General features: G+C 43.6%; 1 pseudogene; it reads right to left on the bottom strand.

The window, feature by feature from the left end:
* Positions 1-2,107: 2,107 nt before the first annotated feature.
* On the bottom strand, positions 2,108-2,677 carry LOC102273963 (translationally-controlled tumor protein-like; annotated as a pseudogene).
* Between the last annotated feature and the right edge of the window lie 4,079 nt (positions 2,678-6,756).

Here is a 6,756-nt window from a genome sequence, read left to right as displayed (position 1 = left end):
TGCCAGGACAGGTCATCTAAGACCGTGTCATTCTCCATCCCCCTTCCCCTGGACCCCGCCTATCCCTAAGGAGTCAGCAACCACACTGAGTGTAGAAGGAGCTCAGGAAAAGGCAAGAAGTCAAACTCATCCTCCCTCCTCTCGACAACCTTCCAGCCTGTTGTCATTCAGTCACTAAGCCAACTCTTTGCCACTCTGTAGACTGTAGCACAACAGGCTCTTTTGTCCTCCACCATCTCCCAGAATTTGCTCAAATTCATGTCCACTGAGTCTGTGATGTTACCTAATCAACTCATCCTCTGTTGCCCCCTTCTCCTTTTGCCTTCACTCTTTCCCATCATCGGGATCTTTTCCAGTGAGTCCACTCTTCACATTCAGCCTGGGGCAGGTCTAAATCAGGGCAGAGAAGAAGGCTTGATACTGAAGTGAGAAGTTTGGATTATTAGTTTGAACTAGACACTTAAATTACTGTCGTGAGACAGTTTGGGTCACTAAAAGTGACTAGACAAGCAGCAGAACCTGTATGACACTTCACCCCGGGCTGAAAGAGGAGACCCAGAGCAGGGAGAAAAGCACTTGGAATCAGAAATAAAATTGTTTTGTACACACAGGATTCAGCTTATGCAATAAAATGGCCAGTGCAGGCAGGAATTGCTAGCTCCTATTCCTCCGTCTCAGTGAACTCCAGGAGTTGGTGATGGACAGGGAGGCCTGGCATGCTTCGATTCATGGGGTCCCAGAGGGTCGGACACAACTGAGCGGCTGATCTGATCTGATCTGATCTGATTCCTCCATCTGGGCTTCCCAAGTGGTGCTAGTGGTAAAGAACTTGCCTGCCGATGCAAGAGATAGAAGAGACGCAGTTTCTTTCCCTGGGTTGGGAAGATCCCCTGGAAGAGTGCATGGCAACCCACTCCAGTATTCTTGCCTGGAGAATCCCATGGACAGGGGAGCCTGTTGGGCTTTGGTCCATAGGGTCACACAGAGCTGGACACGACTAAAGCAACTTAGCATGCACGCACTCCTCCAGTCAGATCCTTTCTTTCTGGAGTCATTTTTGTCTCCTGTTCCCTTTTTTGTTCAGATAAGATTCTCCTAAGGGTTCTTTTCTGGAGCTGGTGTTGCTGCTTTGGAATTAAATGCCCAAACAGCTTTTTCACCTCCAAAACACCATGGAAGCTGCTCAGAAGTTACTCTTACCATCAGGAGTGACTGACTGCCTTTCAGAACCAGGGTCTCCCAAACTTTCACCACTTAGAAAACTGCCCAGTGGGAGATGTATCTTCCTCGGATGACCCTGGAGTGGTGTGACTGGGAACGTGCACTGTGGTCAGAGCTGCATCAGTTCCTGCCCCAGGTATCCTATTTACTAGCTGTCTGACCTGCGGGACTTTTTAAAAACCATCCTGTGCTGAGAGATGCAGAATAACTACAACTACAAAAGCAATAATAAGCAACAATCATATCAACCTGTGTGGGTTCATATGAAGAGACTGGCTCAATACAGGGCACTATTAGTTCCTGTGTTTTGCTGGAAAATAGAGATATTTTTCAGAAGAGTTCCTTTGTTATTGAATCTCTCCACCACTGAGCTTTGCTGCCGGAGGAAGCTTTGGGCCAGTTCTGTAGCCAGCGCCTTTCAGTGCGTGTATGCTCAGTCGCTTCAGTCATGCCCGACTCTTTGTGATCCCGTGGACTCTAGCCCACCAGGCTCCTTTGTCCATGGGGATTCTCCAGGCAAGAATACTGGAGTGGGTTGCCAGGCTCTTCTCCACAGCTCCTTTCTACTGCTACCCAAGTCTCCTTTCTCAGGGTTTGGAAGAACTCAAGGGTATCATGTACTGAAGCCCCACTGCGTTATTCTCCCACAGCCCTGGGGAGGGATGAGCCAGTGGGTGACACATCGATCTTTAACCTGCCATGAGTAGAGCCTGGTGGGTCTCCAGCCCCAACCTTTTTTTTTTTTTTTTTTTGAGTTTAAATGCATTTTATTTTTAAACAACCTACATGTTATGATTTTTTTTTCCCTCAAAAACAATGCCTCCACTCCAAACAAATCAACTTTCAAAACAAATGAAGAGGTTAAGATGACATCAGTCTCCTTTGTCTAAGTCCTGGTGTTGCTGGATGAAAAGCAGCAGTCAGTTATGATCATGGTGAGAGATCCAAAGTCATTGTCAAATTTGTTAATGTTTTCCATTTCTAAGCCATCTTTAAAGAAAATCATCTATGGGGTCACATCATCCTCAGGGTAGTCCATCAGAGCAACCTGCCATCTGGATCATTTTCACCGATAAAGAGCTAATAGTGTTTGAAATCAGCAAGAATGTGCTTGATTTGTTCTGCAGTCCTTGTCGTAAAAGGTTTTACTCCTTTTGGTCTCTGTTCTTCAAATTTCCCTTTGACTGACTTCATGTAATCTTTGATGGCCTTCTTGTAGGCTTCTTTTGTGAAGCTGGTTTCCTAGAAGGGACGGTTCATGACAATCATCGACACCAATGATTACTTACTGTACTTTCGGTTCCTTTGCCCTCTGGGCCTTCAGGGGAGGCATTTCCACCAATGAGCCAGTCATCAATGTTACCCTCTGTCCTCCTGACCATCCTCCCCACTCCTCCAGACACAGATGTCTGGAAAACATCTCATCGTGGCTGATAAGGTCCCGGTAGATTGTCATGGTAGCAACTGGAGGGACGCATTGGTGGTGTTAGCTTAGTATGAGCACAGAGCTCAGAGCTAGTGCAGTGCCGCCCGAGAAACACTGGAGTGAGATGGGGGACAGCAGCGGAGTGGGCGGAAAAGTCCTATCCTTCTTTGATGACCACTGGAGGTACAAACTCAAATGTGTACCAAGCAGGCAAGTGACACAGTTCTTGGCCTCAGAAGACCTTAGCTATGTCTTCAGAGCATGAAAATCAGCTGGGCCCTGCTCTGGGTCTTGCCAACTGGATAGAGCATGCTTCCAGTGTTCAGGGTGAATGGACAAATATACCCAGACAAACACAGAAATTTCTTGAGTACAGAGTAGGAGATGAGACAAGTGCATGATTGTTCAACTTTCCAGTTTTCTTTTCAGACCCATTATTGTATCAGTCTAAAATGACAGGAAGGGACTTCCCTGGCAGTCCCGTGTTTAAGACTTGGCCTTCCAATGCTGGGGACTCAGGTTCAATCCTTGTTGGGAAGTTAAGATCCCACATGCCTCCTGGCCACAAAACCCAAAACATTAAAAAAAAAAAAAGAAGATAATGTAAAAAATTCAGTAAAGACTTTGTAAAAAATAAAATGACAAGAAAAGTCACTGTCCGCAGTGGAGGTGGAGTGGATATACCATCACAGTTTAAAAGGAAGGAGGCTAAGAAGTGACTGAAGTCAGGCAGGCTTAAGGGCATAGACTGTGCCATGCTCCAGCATTCTGGCCTTCAAGGTCCTGTTCTGGAAGCTGGGCAAACACGAGAATATTTTTAATGGAGGAGCTAGAGGCTTTGGGATAAAAATTGGCATGTGTTTTTTAACACATCCCTGTCATGGCCCTGTTTGATCTTGAGGTAAACTGTTAAAAGAACGTTTTGAATATTCTGCAAAATATTCTGAATGTTAAAGGTATTGCTTCACCTTTCACCACTGTAACTTATCAAAAAGAAAAAGGCCAGTTGCATTTAGAGGCAAGTTGTACAGTGTAACCGAGTGCATAATACTTGAGATACAAGTGAGATGAATAGGAAAGCAAGTCATCAATGACCAAAGGAATTTGCCTCTCCACTAATTCTGCCTAATGAGTGTACAGCCCTATGGAAATGATCTACATTTCAATATTAAAAACAAGCACATTTCTCTTCCCCATGACTCACCAGAAAGAATGCAAATAAATAACTCAGGGCCAGGAGGTAGCCCTTATATTGCTGTTATGGGTTGGTGGGTGCTGACTCAAAACACTCCTCTATTTAGGGATTAGTTCCTAGCTGCAGGGCATATTCTTAATGAGTTCCCCTACTTTAGCCACCATGATGCCAGCCAACTTATGGCGAAATGACTGAATGGGTTAAAAACTTGTGAAGAAATAGGAAAGGGCAGAGTAGTGAATGGAGGGGGTAGAGATAGGAGTGAGGGCCTTTAAACACATTCATTAATAATTTGAGGAAGGAAGTGAAGGGCAAGTTTGTGTATGATGCAATATTGTTCCAGTTACTAAACATCATGAAGAAATGAGAGGAACTGTAGTTGAATTTAAAACACAATGCAAGGGCCATTAAGGGAGGGGGATACAACAGGCTTCTTGTCATAGTGAGTAAATCTTGACAGAACCTTATTTCCCAAATATTTTACATTAAGGAAACACTGACTTTGCTAAAAATCTCTGCAAAGCAGACCAGTACTAGCAAAAGAATAGTAATGTCCTTAAATGTTTATTCAGAAAGAGAGTAATTTAGGAATACTTTCAGATGGAGAAAAAAATGGAGTTTTTGAGTTTTAGTGAAATAGTATGATAATTCTGAAATCTGCAACAGGATGTCTGCCTGGGAGGGAAAGAGGGTACTTTTACACTTTATGTAAAATTGTTTTCAAACAGTTTAGTGATAGAGCTATGCACTTGAGGTTAAACTGGTGGAAAGACAGAAAATTAAGAGAATCTGTACAGACAATATTTTAAAGAAAGGAAGAAACCTTGAAAAACTAGCCTTCAATTTAAAATTACAGGTTGTTATTAAGGTGTCCCATTCTTATCTTAACTATTTGGACAGGTATGAAAAGGAATAATAAATACAAATCAAGAATTTCCCAAACAGGAACATTTCAAGTCTGCAGAGTGGAGGAATAACTGAGCTAATATGATTCAAATCATTCATTCAAAAGATATTTATTGGGAGAGTTAAAAAAAAAAAATGAACCTAGAAGAAGAGATAAACAAGTGCACAGGTAACAAAACACCAGGTGGAAAACGATCAATGCCACAAACAGGTACAAATCAGAACCTCTGTCCAAGAGAACCTCTTTCTGAGAGAAAAAAAGAGATGGATGGGGCAGCATTTGGTCAGGGAGGAGGAAGAACCGTACTAAAAGAGTCAGGCTGGTTGGAAAAGTGGCTCAGGGTGGTGAGGGATGCAGCGTCAGGTAGGCCTGGTCCAGGACCAACCCTGAAGACTCGCTCGAGGAATCTGAACTTTACTCTTCATTTCTAGTACTCTTTATGACCTGTAGTGTAGCTTGCTGCAGGCTGAAGGGATGAATGAAGCCATTGAAATGTTTTTTTGAGCAGACAAGCGACAAACTCCAATTTTTGTTTTAAAAAGATTAAGTGGTGTGTAGGAGGGAGGAGGATGGGAGATCTATTCTAAAAGTTTACTGAGTTAACCCTACTTTGTGCCCAATACTCCATTAGATGCTTCACACACACATTCTCAATAATGATTTAATCCCGAGAATCACCCTTTGAAGAAGGAAGAATAAGGACAGAAATTTCCATTTTACTGTTAAAAAACAGGTTCAGAAAGGTTGCATAACTTTCCAAACGTCACACGTGTAAAAGTGATAGAATTAGTCTCCAACCCAAGTTTGTCTCATAAGCTCCTTCTTTTTGAAAACACACACAAACACTGTAACACGTTGACACTACTCAAATGAGGACACGATGGTTTTAATAAGGACAATGACAGGGAATGGAAAGGAAGGAAGAGAGAGGAGATTTCAGCAGAGTCAGAAGTATGTGGCAACTGAAAACTGTAAGGGGATAAGGGATTCAAAAAAAGAGTCTAAGTTTCCAGTCCAGATAACACAATACGGCTGTGAACTCAGATCTGCAAATGAAGATAAGGAATTAAGTTTAGGGTTTATTGTTTTTGAGATGACAGCAAAACATTCATACAAGGGGAGGCAGGTTCATTTTCTCCAACATGTGTAAAAATCACATAGAGGCCACTGGCAACCCACGCAGAATGTAAAGTGTCAGTCCTAGGCCACAGATGCACACCAAGGCCATTGTCTCTGGCTGCCCAGCCTTTGCACAGGCGGCTTCTGCTCCGTGGCACCTTTCTACCTCTCTCCATCTTCAGTTCATCCCTAGGCCCATTTCCCAGGACAGCCTTCCCTGACTCCCCAGTTTAATCATCTTAATTCTTTTCTCCCAGTGCCTCTGTCCTTTTCTGCGTCTCCTCCCAGACTGACCAGCTGGAGGGCTGGGGCTGTCTTCACCTTGACACTGTGCAGTCTCTGAAGGTATCTATTGTTAAAGTCTGACCCTCAAAAAATATTTGTTGGCAGCCTGACTGATTGCTATTGTTGCCCTAGAAAACAACCCTACCCTGCCCTGTTAAGTCACAGTTTCTTCCTTCTTAGGACAGTGCAGTTAACCTCAAGACTAGGAAATCATCTTCCTCCTCACATACCAGGCTATTATTCATGCAGTTTACTCACTGCAAAAATTTCCCTTGAAAAAAAGCTAACAACTAGTCAAAGATTTACGAGCTTCCTAGTGTCAATCAACTTTTCCAACAGATCACTTCTGGGCTGGGGTGTGGGGAATGAAACCCTTCTTTGCTCTTTGTTTTCAAAATACAAGTGGTGGTAGAGGCTCTTCAAAATTCCTCTTTGGGAGGGTCTCAGGCGCTGCACTCAGGTTGTGATTGGGAGTATGGACCTTTTTTTGAGCCAGCTTTCGCAGAGTAAACAGTGTTCTTACTTGAAAGTAAGAATTTCTCTCTGTGTGGTCCAGCTTCAGGGTGAGGGCATGTGGCTATCACTGGGGAAGTGGGGGAGTCT

The sequence above is a fragment of the Bos mutus genome, chromosome 1, assembly GCF_027580195.1.
Source record: "Bos mutus isolate GX-2022 chromosome 1, NWIPB_WYAK_1.1, whole genome shotgun sequence".
Classification (NCBI taxonomy): Eukaryota; Metazoa; Chordata; class Mammalia; order Artiodactyla; family Bovidae; genus Bos; species Bos mutus.
This window is presented reverse-complemented; position numbering and strand designations above follow the sequence as displayed.